Here is a 15,171-nt window from a genome sequence, read left to right as displayed (position 1 = left end):
AATAGTTCATCCAGGACCCCTCAGAAACTTCATTCTGATGAAACTTCCAACTTCCACAATGTGTGAAACTAGCCTTAGCCCATTTTGACCTATAACATGTGCAACAGCCCCTATTCCTAAAGATAGACCTTTAGACTATCTCCAAAAAAATTCAAACATTTGTGCCTCAAGCTGGACTTGACCTGCCCCAATATGCCCTCAACAAGCAAAACTGCTCTACTGTTTGGCATGTTCAAACCTGCAACCTCGTGAGTCCAAAAAGAAATAAACGGTGACCGATTCCCCATCTTCAAGCCTCCTTTTACCTCGATGTCTGTTCTTCCCTTTGTTTCTCCACTCCACACATCAGGTTTTACTAAGCTTGAACTTCTACACCCAGTTCCTCGGATCCTCTCACAGATTCTGACGCAGCAGATGAGCCCCTTCCCTAGCAAACTTCATCAAGGCTCCCTCCCACTCTGCCTCTCCGCACACACCTTCTCTTCCCCCACACCCATCTCCACAATCATCCACCACTGCCCTCTAACTTCCTCAGCTTCTTAAATTTGTCCCCTCTATGCCTCAGGACTGAACTGATGGTCCATAGACCTCTTTTTCTTTGACACAAAAGATCCATTGAGATCTGTGATCTCTTCCCTCTTGGAGGACTCCCCAGATCTTGCCCAGAACAAGAAGACAGTTCTGCTCCACATGGTTGCTGGTGGTTTTTAATTACCCCAGGTGTGCCACAATAAAATGTCACCTGTGCTCTGCTACCCACCAGGAGCTGCTGGAGTAAAAACCATGGCAGCAGGGGTGCACAGCCATGTCCTCTCACAGACCGCAGCCTCTTCTTTGTGACAAGAGACCCAAGGAGTCTCAGCAAGCTGGCCAGCTGCAGACCGGGACCTCACTGCAAAGTGAAGTGTCCCAGCCAGTTTTCAGTTCAGGTCCAGTCCCCAGCAGACCAGACTGTGCAAGCTGTGCAGGTCCAAACACCTGATCTTTTCCCGTGGCCCTGACGCCAGTTCCAGGATTCTTTAAGGTGTCTGGATTTTAAACCATTGAGTTCATTTTACAGAAAAACAAATGTCTTTTATCTATATATTATATTGGCACATTATCATGAACTGTTTAAGATTCCTGAGAAGCTGACCCTGGATATGGGATCTGGCCCACTTCAGACTCAAACATGTTTGTATCAAAATGTCCTCTGTCCTGGGTCATCAGGCTGGTCCCAACTCTGTGGCAAGGAAAAGAATAATAAAGCAACCCAAGAGTAAATGCACTGTGCCCTTAAGGTCAGCTAATAGATGAACTGTTATGATATATTGCACGGGGGACCCTTAGGGTAACCACATGTGCAGGGAAACATGCTGGCATGCAGGGCAGATGCAACGGGGAGGTGGGGGGCTGGCAGGAGATCCATGCCATGCAGGCAGGACGGCAGGGCTGCAGCAGTCATTCGTGGAAATGAGTTTATTATAACAGGAGATAAAGAGACTGGAAGGAGAACGAAGAAAAGCAGAGGTGTGCACATCTCGTGGCGGGGAAGAAAGAGCGGAAGAGAGGAAAGGGAGGGTTTTTCCTTAAAATAAGGCTTTTACGTCAGGATGCAAGGCGGTGCCAAGGGCCGGGTCAGAATACTAACATTAACTATATCCAGCATAGGTTACTATTTATGTCAATACAGAGATGTCTATAATATAAGCAGTTAATGGGGTGCTCATCCACAGAGAAAACAGAAAGGACTTTCCACCTCAAAGTCTTTTAACCAATAATTCCAAATATAATAATTTTGTCAGGGCTTCCTTGGTTGATTTCTAGAAGAGGTTGTAAATGTTTTGCTATGTATCTGCTATGTAGATTCATTCAAACCCAAAAGCATGGTTATTATAGATGACACCATGCAATGTAGAAATACTGTCTTGTGTTTTCTCTAAGATTTACCTGGAAATTTACAAAGCCTGAGTTTCACAGTATGTACACAGGTAAATGTTATTACATTATCCTACTGTCTTACTTCTCTATTGCTGTGACAAAATACTATGGCCATGACAACTTATAAAAGAAAGCTTTTAACCGGGGGCTTGCTTACAGTTTCAGAGGGTGAGGGGAGCATGGAAGCAGGCGGGCATGGTGCTGGAGCAGTAGCTGAGAGTTTCATCTGATCCAGAAGCAGGAGGTGACAGGGATGACTCACTGGGACTGGCATGAGCTTTTTAAAATTCCAAGTCCACCCCCAGTGACACACAGGCTCCAACAAGCCCACAACTCCTAATCTTCCAGAACAGTTCCACCAACTGCAGGGGAGCGGGCATCCAAATATTTGAGCCTAAGGGGACCATTTCCAATCAAACCACCACACCTGTATATGTAGTTTGGATTGAACTTTCTTTATTAAGATGGCATTACACAACACTATCTTCTAGGCCAAACAACTACCATCTCCATAAGAGCATCTATGGAGGCTTATAAAAGATCCTGATGATTGGCTTGCTGAGTGTAGTTCTTCCTTTGTAGGAGGAGGGAGAAAGGAGGGTCATTGGGACTTCATCCCAATGTAAACAAGACTATCCAGATTTAATCTGTGAGATGTGGGGATCCCACAGAGAGCCATGCCCTAAGGGAGGATGGGCTCATTTATGGGGTTCTCATGGGGACCCATGCCCTGATGGGGAATGGGCTTGCTTTATCATGGAGCTGCGCTCATAAGCAAAACAACCTTGTAGTTTATCACCATCCTGGCTAATGATATCACAAAGACAGCAAATGATATGTGACTTCACCACCATCTTGGTTACTATCATAAACCAAAATACTGGTACCATAAAACTTCCCCATCCCACTGAGCCCTCGGGGGATCACTGCACCCCCTCCTTTTTTTTTTTAAATCAGAATAAGGAGGTAATACCAGACAGTCAAGATTTTTTTTAAAAAATTTTCAGTGTTTTGTTTTAATTGCAACACTGTTTTTAAATGACACTATTTACTGGCTTCTAAAAAGAACTGAAGAGACCAGGCGGTGGTGGTACATGTCTTTAATCCCAGCACTCAGGAGGCAGAAAAAGGCAGATCTCTGTGAGTTCAAGGCCAGCCTGGTCTACAGAGTGAGTTCCAGGACAGGCTCCAAAGCTACACAGAGAAACCCTGTCTCAACAAACCAAACTAAAACAAACAAAAAACATGAAGCATTTTCCCACCACATGCCTCCAACACTGGCCTCCTAACAAAGACAGCTAACACTCTGAAATTTGCAGGCACCACCAGCAGAATACTGGTAAAGCACAGATTCCAACAGGGACTCAAAGGACAAACTGCCAGGCACTGGCTGCCCCACAGTATAGAAAAAGATTAAAATGCATCACCATCTGAGTTCTTAGATTTTTTTCCCCCTGTGTTTAATATTCTTTAGCTTAAAGGGACTTAAACCCAGTTTACATGTGGTGATTGAAAGGAAGCTTTCCCTAGGCAACAAGAAGGACCCTAAGAGGGAGGGACACATGGATTTCCCTGGGAAGGAGAAATAGAAGAGATCTCCGGGTAAACTGGGGGCAGGGGGAGGGGGAGAGTGGAAAGCAGAGGATGGGGAGATGGGAACATGAGGGACTGATTGGTAGAGTTGGGGGCAGGACAGAAGGGGAAGAGCAATGGAAGAGATATCTTGATTGAGGGGGCTATTGTGGGGTTAGGGAGAAACCTGGTGCCAAGGAAACTCCCAGGAATCCACAAGGATGACCCTATCTAAGACTCCTAGCAGTCATGGAAAGGTGCCTGAACTGGCCTTCTCCTGTAATCAGATTGGTGACTACGCTAATTGTCATTAAAGAGCCTTCATCCAGTAACTGTGGAAGCAGATGCAGAGATCCACAGCCAAGCACTGGGCTGAGCTCTGGGAGTCCAGCTAAACAGAGGAGGGATTGTACAAGCAAGGGGGGTCAAGATCATGCCGGAGGAACCCACAGAGACAGCTGACCTGAGCTAGTCGGAGCTCATGGACTCTGGGCCTACAGCTAGGGAGCCTGCATGAAACCAACCCAGGCCCTCCGCATGTGGGTGGCAGTTGTGTAGCTTGGTCTGTTTGTAGGGTTCCTACCAGTGGGATCAGGACCTATCCCTGGCACATGAGCTGGCTTTTTGGAACTTATTCCCCATGCTGGGATGCACTGCCTAAACTTAATACAGGGGGAGGAGTTTGGTCCTGCCTCAAATTGATATGCCATGCTTTGTTGACTCCCATGGGAGGCCTGCCTCTTTCTGAATGGAGGCGGGATGGGGGCGGGGGATAGGAAGGAGGTGGAAGGAGGGAACAGGAGAAGAGGGAGGGAAATTGTGATTGGTATGTTAAAAAAAATGAAAAAATTTAATAGGAAAAAAAAGTTTTCCCAATGAAGATAATTCTCTATAAATAAAAAAAGAAAAGAAAAAGAGGATCACCATGAGTGCTTATCATGCCTGCTTCCTATCTATCGGATTTCTAAAACTGTAGTGTGCACTTCTTACAGAGTAAGAAAACAACCATGAGGTCAGGGAGCATGGTGCAGAGGAATTCCTCTCCTTTCTCTTTCAATTGGAAGAACATGTGCCTTTCCTTCCTTCCTCCACCTGCTGGGAACTCTGAGAGCTTATGTCAGGCCAAGCTAGGCCTCGTGCACTCTCATCAGCCAACACTTCCTCAGGCTATTATTTGAGATGTGTTGGGCTAGAGGGACACTCCCCTCTACACAGACAAAAGGTGACTTCAGTTTACAAAACATCACAACAAACAACAGGACCTTAGCCCACTGCAGGTTCTATCTCTTCAGCTTCAGGCACCGACCTTGATCTGTCCCACAGGTAAGAGTCAAAGGCAATTAATGCAATTAATGTCTACCTCTTAGGATGCTGGGCGACTCAACTTCATCTGTCCTAGGGACAAGATGAAAAGGGAACATTAAAAAATATATACAGATATGTTAAGCTTTTCAGGTTGTCTGCCTGTCTGCAGGCCCACACAAACTAATTATAAGTACAGGATCTTCCAAGTTAAACTCTGTTTCTGCCAGTGTTGAGTATGCGGAAGCCCTCACAATACTGGGTGAAGCCTTTCCAGGGTAACTGCTTTTGGGTCATCAACACTCCTTACTCATGTTCTGTAAGTAAACCCAATAAGCTCACTGGTTCTCCAAGTTAATCTTCGATGAAATCAAACTTCGTTTGTCACTGGGTCTTTATGAGAAAAGGATAGACCTCACTTAGTTCCCTCCAACACCCCAGAAGAAAATCCTCACAACAAATGGAAAATTTATTTGTTAAAGTTATTATGTCTATGCTATTAAGAAAGGAAATAATAGGCTAGATAGACATGGTGGTACACGCTTTTAATCCCAGTACTTGTGAGACAGAGGCAGATGGATCTGTGAGTTCAAGGACAGCCTGATCTACAGAGAGAGTTCTAAGACAACCAGAGCTACACTGAGAAACCCTCCTGGGGGGGGGGGGTAGTAATCAATAAAAAAAAAAAAAAACCACTTAAATTGTTTTAGTAAAGCATTTTTGTATGATGATTGAGATGGCTGGATATATTTCCAGAATGAGAAAGCTTGTATAAGTTGTAAAGGTCTGAGTGAGTTAGTTAAGAGATATAAAGGGTGAAATTTAGAGATGATGCATATGGCATTAATGGTTTTTTGTTTGCCTTTGTTGGTTTTTTGTTGTTGTTATTGTTGTTTGTTTGTTTGTTTTTCAGACAGGGTTTCTCTGTGTAGCCCTGGCTGTCCTGAAACTCTCTGTAGACCAGTGCTGGGATTAAAGGTGTGTGCTACCACTGCCTGGCTAAAATGTATCTCTTTAAACTATTTAGAAAAGTGTGGTTTTTAAAATATTAGACAGTAGTTAAAATACCAGCCTGGTGTGACTTACCTTCTAGGTGTTCAATAGCCATATTTAGAGGCCTGTACTGATGTGGTCAAAAGAATTAAAAGAATTTCCCCCTCCAAGGTCAACTACATCCCAAGGAACTGTGGGAGCATCTCTTGGAATATTCTGTAACCATGAAGAGTCACCTATTTCTTGTTCAGGACAGTGTGGAGATGTATCTGGTGAACTCTAACCAGTGTCTAGTCTATAAAGAGGAAGGTCAAACGAGGAGAAATTTCTTCCATACTTCCAAGTGAAACAATGGTTACCAAAGGCCTCGAGTTACCCTCACAGAGATGGAACAAGCAGCAGAGAAACAACTAGAGGAGCCTAGGATCCTCCCCAACCTAAGAGCCCGGCCCCTGAGGTCTAGATCTTCAACTGGAATTGGAAGTAAAATGAAAGTAATTCATTTTGGTCACCTACATGGCCTAAAACACCCAGCAGAAGTATAACCAGGATTAAAACAATCAGCACATTTCTGAGACAATCCAAGGGACTGCACTCCTCAGATATCACTGTATCTCTCACTGATAATTCTCAAAAAAAAAATTTTGTTCATATGTAAGACCTGACCTTGGCTCAATCCAACACTGCAGTGTCCACCTGCAGCGGTGAAAAACAGGCCTAGTGTCTTAACTGCCCAAGGCCAAATCAAAGAGGACTAGACTTCCCGACTGCTGCCCAGAGAGGGATTTGTGCTCCTCCAGAAACAAGGCTGCTTCTACACCAAACAGACAGAGAATTCAACAAGCCTCCTCCTCTGGATGGGCTCTTGGCTCCCCCCTATCCTGGCTATCCTCTTACTCACCTCCTTCCTCCTAATTATCCACACACTTATATTTTTAGCCTGTCTTTTTAACTTTTTAGAGAAGTTCCTTCTGGATTAAATCGCCATCATCACTTGGTTCACAACAGAGGATGACAATGTTTCTCTTAGTCACTCCAGACTCAATCTGCTGAGGCAAAAAAGGTCAAAAGTTGGGGCTACATAGAAAGTTTCAGGCTATCCAAGGCTACACAGTGACATCCTATCTTAAAATACCAAAAGACAAAGAAGTAAATAATACACTATCCTTCTGGCTAGTCAACTTGACACAAGCTAGACACCTGAGAGCAGGGAATGTCAATTAAGAAAATTCCTCCCTAAAATCCTACCGTAAGGCATCGTCTTAATTAGTGATTGATGGAGGAGGGCCCAGCCCGTTGTGGGTGGGGCCTGCCTGGACTGGTGGTCCTGGGTTCCCTAAGAAAGCTGGTTGACTGTGTAATGAGGAGTAAGTCAGTAAGCAGCATTCCTCCTGCCCCTGCCTCCCAAGTGCTGGTGTTAAAGGCGTGTAGCACCACCACCCGTCCATCTCTGCTTCTTGACTATGGATGCAATATGATCAACTCAAGCTCCTGTTGCACTGACTTCTATGTCACAATGAACTGTAGTCTCAAATTATGAACCAAAATAAACCTTTCTCCCTTAAGTTGCTTTTGTATTGTATTTTATCACAGAAACAGGAGACGCAGACAACACAATTTGTTTGTTGATAGTGGGGTTTTTTGTTTTTTGAGACAGGATTGCCTCAAACTAATAGCAATCCTCCCGCCTCATTACTGGAACTATAGGCCTGAGCCACCACATGGGCTATATTAGTAGTTTAAGTGAATGTTTATTTTTACCTCACCCTCATTTCCACCTTAAGTTCAAATATATCCAGAATTTAACCATTCTTCACCAACGCTATCATTTCTACATTAGTCCAAATAATTTCTAACCTGGGTCTTTTTATTATTTGGGGTTTAAAAAGTTTATTACATTTATTTATGTGTGTGCACCTGTATAGTTACATACCATAGCATGCATATGGAGGTCAGAGAACAACTTTCAAGAATCAGTTTTCTGGGGCTGGAGAGATGGCTCATTGGTTAAGAGCACTGCTGCTCTTCCAGTAGAACTGAGTTCGATTCCCAGCACCCACATGGTGGATCATAATCATCTGTTACACTAGTTCTGGGGGATCTGATGGTTTCTTCTGGCCTCCAAGGGCACCAGGCACACACATGGTGCACAGACACCCATGCACACAAAACACCGACACACATAAAATAAATATTAAAAAAAAAAAAAAAGAATCAGTTTTTTTCTCCTTCTACCATGTGGGACCCAGGGATTGAATGCAGGTCATCAGGCCTGGAGGCAAGTACCTTTACCATCTGAGCCTTTTCCCTGGCTCCTGTTTATTTTGTGTATATACATACATGTTATATATTGTTTTATATATATATGATATATATCATATATATAGTTTATGCACTTTCTAAATGATGTGTATATATGCATGTGGGTTTATGCATAAGTGCTGGGGCTCACAGAGGCCAAAGATATTGGAGTCCCTGAAGATGGAATTACAGATGGTTGTGAGCCACTTTCATGAATGCTGGGAACTGAGCTCGGGTCCTCTGTTAGAACATTAAGTTCTGAGCTATCTATCCAGCCCCTATTTTGGATTTTTTTTTTTTTTTTTTTTTTAGCTGAGGATCGAACCCAAGGTCTTGCACTTGCTAGGCAAGTGCTCTACCACTGAGCTAAATCTCCAACCCCCCTATTTTGGATTTTTATGACAGAGTTTTACTCCATAGCCCAACCTGGCCTGGAACTTGGGATCTTGCTGCCCCCACCTCCTGGGTGTTAAGATTCAGGTCTGTGGTACCATTTCCTGACTCACCCAGACTGGGTTTCATTACAACAGCTTTTCAATCAAGCTGAGTGCTAGTTTCAAGATGCAGCTTGTGGGTTTAAGATTTAGCTTAGAGGCACTACAATTGCATAACATGGCAAAGGTCCTGAGTCTAATCCCCAGCACTGGAAAGGAAAAGAGAAACCAAACAAAAACCCTTGTGACTTTTCACTTTAATCAGAACCTTTAAATGACCTTCCCTTCTCACTCAGACTTAGTCAGATTTATAACAGACCCAAATTCCCACAACTTTTCTGACATTAGCTCTTCCAAGACCTTCCTAAATTGTTTCCTGGCCATCCTGGCCTCTTTCCTGTAATAAGCCAGGCATGTTCTGCCTTTAGGGATTTCTTTCCTCAAATGTCCTCACAGCTAACTGCCTCACTTTGTTAAGATCAGCTTAAATTTCAAGGTCTCACCTTTCTTTTTTTTGTAGAAGGCACATTACCATTCAATACCTTATAGGGTTACTTATTTTCTGCCTGCCTTCCCCACTAGGATGTAATTTCTGAAAAGAGGATGGATTTTCTTTTATGGTGGTATCTACAGCACTGAACAGTACCTGGCACATAGTAGGGCCACTATATACATGACTGAGTGAATATCGACACACCTTCTCTATAATTTTGTGTATATGTGTGTGGTATACACACATGTATGTAAGTGCACTTGGAGACCAGTGTAGCCAGAAGTTTCTCCAGTCCCACCCAGCCCCACGGTACTACAACCACTTATAAAATAATCAGAGGCTTATATTAATTACACACTGTATGGCCAATGGCTTAAGTTTCTTGCTAGCTAGTGCTAGCATCTTAAATTAACCCATTCCTATGAATCTGTGTTTTGCCACATGGCTGTGGCATAACTAGTCTGCTGGCATGTTGCTCCTTGGGCAGCAGGCTGGTGTCTCTCTCAACTCCGCCCTTCCTCTTTCTGTATCTCTGCTTGAATCTCCCACCTGGCAGTAAGCTTTCTTGCCATAGGCCGACACAGCTTTATTTGTTACACAATGGAAACCACACACATTCACAGCATAAAGAAAGACATCCCACAGCAGACCAGAGGTTAACTTTGAATGCCATTCTTCAGGAACAGCCCACTTTTTGTTGTTTGCTTGTTTTGAGACAGGCTCTCACTACATAGCCTTGGCTGGTCTGGAACTCCCAATGAAGACCAGGCTTGTTTGTGTGTCCCCCCTGACCCCCATGAGGCTCTTATTCCCTCCCCACTACCTCCCTCCACACACCCTGGTTTTGGAGACAGGATCTTTCACTGGCCTGAAGCTCACTGACTAGGCTAAGGAAGCTGGCTAATCAGCAAGCCCCAGGAAATCTACCTTTCCCTGACTCCTCAGCTCTCAGATTACAAGTGTGCACCACATACTCACTGTACTGGGGATTGAAGATCCTCGGATTTCACTCTTTTCCATTATTTTCCCAACTCAAATGATCAGACAGCTGAACTTAGCAATCAGCTCCTCTGCTTCCTATACCACTGTGATAACATAAAACATCTAAGGGGCAGCAAGCTGGCTCAGGGGGTAAAAGTGCTTGCTGTACAAGCCTGATGACTTAAGGAAGAGAACTGACTCCACAAAGTTGTTCTCTGACCTCCACATGGGCTTCCATGCCCATATACCACACAGAATAATAAATTAATCTAATTAAAATATTTGAGCCAAGTGTGATGGCATGCACTTAGGAGATGAAAGCAGAAGACCGTGAGTTAGATGCCAACCTAAGACCCTGTCTTGAAAGAAAGAATGAAGGATAGAAAACAAAAACAAAAACAAAAACTAGGTATGCACTGGTGGTACAGTCAGTAGAATCAGAATCCTCAGCAGGGTTTGAAAGGTAGAGCTTGAATACAAATACTACCTTGCTGTCCCCTTGATGAATAATCTTATTTAAGCACTGCAAGGTATTTAGAGATTGTGCAAAGATGCAAATTTCATGTGTATTTCTTCAGAGTACCCAGCAAATCTTAACATAGTCTGACACCCTCATAACAAAAGCCATTAATACCTTCTGTATCCTGAAAAGTAGTTTAACTTCATCACCTTTTATATATTAAAATCTAGTTGGGGATTGAGTTCAATTTATAGAACTAGATCCTAGTATGCAGGAAGCCCTGGGTTCAATGCCCAGCACCAAATAAATCAGGCATGTGCACATGCCCATAATTCCAGCACTCAGAAGGTGAAAGCAGAAGGATCAGGGTCATCCTTAGCAACATAGCAAGATTGAGACCAACCTGAACTACCTAAGACCCTGTCTTGCATGGGGAAATAAAACTGGTACCAGTCTGGAAGCTTGTTCTACACTGGCTAGCTTTCATAATGTTGGAAGGTGCTATGCATGGTACCTGGGGAATGAAGGAGAGAACAATCAACAGTCTTACTCAGCTGTGGGCCCTGCAAAGTATGACAATTATCCTGGTGAAATCCACCCACTAGTGCAATGGTAACACGAATGTTATGGGAGTAACCAGCAACTTTGTGATTGGGTATAAGATCCGCTCCACAAAATGGAACTCATGCCTGGTACCTTTAACTGGGCCAAAAATGTGTGGCTGGCTAGGTCACGTGCCCTAAGGAAGAACCTAACATGACTGTTCTGCTAAGTGGACATAGTAATAAACTGCCCACTAAGTTCTTATCTTTATACCCATATATTATAACATCTCTCAATGTGTATCAGAGAAGCTTCTTTTCCCTGTAGATAACAACTAACACAGAGACTCACAATTAGTCAACATGCAGAGAATAAGAGACCATGAAGAGCTCAACCTTTTAACATCTCTATATTACCCACCCCCAGCAATGCTTAAGGATCATCACAGAAGAGAAAATGCAGAAAGACTGTAAGACCCAAAGGTAGAGGATAACTTCTATAAAACAGTATTTTCTGTATGACAGGGTCATCGAACATTTGAACTCATAGCAACTGGGACTGCCCGTACAAGATCACAATTTCAGCATGGATGGGAGAGGAGATCAAGAAGTCTCTCCTACCCATAACTGTGGAATTGGCAACTGATAACCACTGGGGGAGTCAGTTTTCTTCAGGGATATAGTCTCAGAGGTTACCATGCAGATGGCCCTACACCCGTCACATATAGGCGGCACTGAAAGCACTGTGAGGCTGGAGAGACGCTCAGGGCTTAAGAACACTGGCTACTCTTGCAAAGGACCTGGGTTTGACTGCCAGTACCTACCTGACGGCTCCAGACTATCTGTAACTCCTGTTCTAGGCGACCGAAAATACTTTACAGATCTTTGTGGGCACCAGGCACACAAATGGCATGCAGACTTTCACACAGGCAAAACACCCATACACACATAAAATAAATTTCTTTTTAAAAAGAGTACATGAAGTTAGGAGGAAAAAGTGGTAGAGAGGATAAGGAAGAAACTGGAAGGGAAGAAATGGGGGATGGATCTGATTAAAACATATGCACGTACGAAACTCTTAAGGAATTTAAAAAAGACCCCCATCTTTAAAAAGAAAGCAAACCTCCTTGAGGACTAGCTTTCACAGCAGCAGAAGATTGCCATGCAAGCTTCCAAAGGAGGGAAGCAACCAACGAAGAGTCCTGCCCCGCTATGATGCCTGTGAACTACAACAGCAGCCAGCAGGGCCTAGCAGCCCTAGGGTACAGCAGTAGCACACACACACACACACTCCTTGGTGCTAACCAACAGTTCCTAGTTAGACTCAAGATCTGCTCAACAACAGAGAAACCATTCCTGGAAACCTAGCCTCCTTCGTCCTAGTGAAGTCACGGATCTTGGAGGAAAACCTCCAACCACTACTTCACTAAGCCCTAACTACATTCTAAATATTTGTCCTAATACCCACAGGTAAGTGCAGTCCTCGATCCTCATCAAGGAAGCTTCTCTTTGCAACAGACAGGGGCCATTAAGAAAACCACAACAAAGCACAGACTTGTGGAGCCCAGACCCGATGGCTACATCTACCAAACAACTTCTGAACCTAAGGCTCAGGGAACATTGAGAAAGGGGATGGAAAGACTGTAAGAGCCAGAGGATCAGGGAGTTTGCTGTGAGACTGCATCTCCACTAAGGTCAGAAGCTACACCCACAGTCTCACCCACGTGACTGCCCAACCATGGGCTGAGCAAGGACAACAGCAACAGACACGCTGAAGATGACGGGGGATCCCACGAAGCCTCAGCTCTACACCAAGGACCTCAGGCAACTGAGGAAAGAGAAACCAACCGATTATCCAGTACCAAATGGTCAGCCCTGAGAAAAGAAAAATTTAAAGTTAAATAAAACGAAGAGCTAGTTAAAGGCAGAAAGCAGGACTACTTTCTGAGTAGCCTGAATGATACATACAGTGTTGACTAAAATAATCAATTGCACATTTCTACATTTAATTACCTGTGAATAGGAATGGCCTTCAAAATATAACAATGTAATTCATACACGCCTTCCTAGGCCCTTATCTCAACCCAATAGCACCCAATCACAAGCATACTGAATCAAATAAAATAAAGGATTTGAACAACAGTGGATGCCTGGCAGAAATCGGAAATCACTTTAGCCTCAAACTCAATTATTTGCCTAATGAGAACAGCCCTCATATGCACTGTGACTCAGCATTTTAGGATCCTGAGTCATGAAATGAGATGAAGGTATTTCCTCTTTCCTGGCATTAACTAAATAACCGAGCTAAATTAAATGAAGCATCTCTGACACGCAGAAAATGGCTGAAGTGAAAAGATGCTCACCCTGACAGAGGTTTAACTCAGGTTCACGTGATCAGGGACGTCAGCACGTGGCAGATGGTGCACAGAGCTATTCTGAAATAACTTGTAGCCCTACGAAACTAGCAGATAAAATGCTGACTACAATTACAACTCAGAAGTGAACAGAACATTATAAATAAATGAAAATAAAAAACGGTTGTTTAGAGGTAAGTAATAAATAAACAAATAAAATAACAGAGCTGAGGGAATTTCCAGACACTGGTCACCAGAATATCATAAGCCGAAACTGAATCAAGTGGAGATTTTTTTTTCCTTACAACAAAGCAAAAAGAAAAAGGATAAACTAAACTAAAAGTGAAACCAAAGGGGACATCCTGCTGTTTCCAACTGTTCATGGACAGAAATAAGATAAAAATAGTAACTACACAAAGGTACTTGCATTGAAACTGACCGAAAGGGGAAAGAAACGCAGCCAATCAGCAAGCAGGACCCCTAGGAATGTGAGAACATGAGAAGGACGGAAGAGCATTAATCATTAATGGAGGACTGGAGGAAGCGCAGGGAAGTCAGATAGGTCGGTGAATACAGAAACAGGCAGAAATAGCCTGTAGGTAAGTGGGTGAAAAATAAAGCTAACACTTCATTGCTCTTACTGTCAAGGGTTAGGACTACAGGTGTGAGCTACCACACTGCATTCAAGTGGTTCTGGGGATAGAATCAGGGCCTCAAAAAGCCAATTTATTCGCTGATTTGTTACAAAGCCAAAGGGCAGCCTAAATGAGAAATTTAGAGCAGCTGAATCAAAAGTTGCCTTTTGTGTTTCTAGCTTCTCTGTTTCTTTTTTCTAGAGACTGAACCCAGGGTCTCTGTGTGCTCTACACAAGCACTTTACCAACTAAGCCACACCCCCAGACCGTAAATACTATTGATAAATACCATCTTACACTAAGGAAATAACCTCAGAAAAACAAATTGCTACAGCTCCCTGTTAAAAGAAGGCAGGGCCAGGCTACCAGCTTATATTGTCTAACTTCGCACTTTTATACTGTTTTATAGGAACACCTCAGATAGGTGAAAAGTGGAGAAAGGCATTTCATAGTATTACATGAGAGAAAATTCCTGGCCAACCTTTAAACAGTAATAGGAATTACGCTCTTGAATTATTGGGGGGGGGGTTGTAACACCCAAAGCCGTAAGTGAATCTAGCCTTGACATCTGTCAGCAGGGTTGATTTGGCTGATCTGGGTGTCTAGTTGGGTGTTCCCTTTCCTTTTCATTGTCCCATGAAACCAGATATTTGGTCAAAAAGGATGACCTTCCCCAATAGAGGGAGACTTGTCTTTGGTCTAGGTATAGCTGTGATCATTTGCTAGAACCTGCAAATAAGTTTTCAAAGCCAGATAAAGAATTTAGACTCACATTTGAGAAGAGCATTCATATTATAGATCATACTTGTCTACAAAACAAGCAGAGTAGGGCCTCAAATAAGACAAGGTCCACCAGGTTACGAATCAAGGAGAATGTCACAGGTGAAGGAGCGTGTTGAACGGTAGGAGGAGCACCTTAACTGCTCATCAGACTCCTCAGAGTTTTCAGGCTAAATTTCAGACGTCCTTGGCCTTCCACAACTCCACCAGGAAAAATGACAAGAAAGGCATATTACCTCGATTGGCTTGACTTGCGTCAAGCATTTGTTTACCAGTTCAGGTTTCAACGGACCAGGTTTACTATCGGAAAAACCAGTTAGAAGGCAAGCTGTACATCTTGGCACGTGGTAGAAGCACAGAAATCTTTTGAGCTAGACAAATGAAAATCGACTGACAATCACCAA

The sequence above is a fragment of the Peromyscus leucopus genome, chromosome 5 (assembly GCF_004664715.2).
Source record: "Peromyscus leucopus breed LL Stock chromosome 5, UCI_PerLeu_2.1, whole genome shotgun sequence".
Lineage (NCBI taxonomy): Eukaryota > Metazoa > Chordata > Mammalia > Rodentia > Cricetidae > Peromyscus > Peromyscus leucopus.
The sequence above is the reverse complement of the archived record's forward strand: the minus strand, read 5'-3'. Positions refer to the sequence as shown.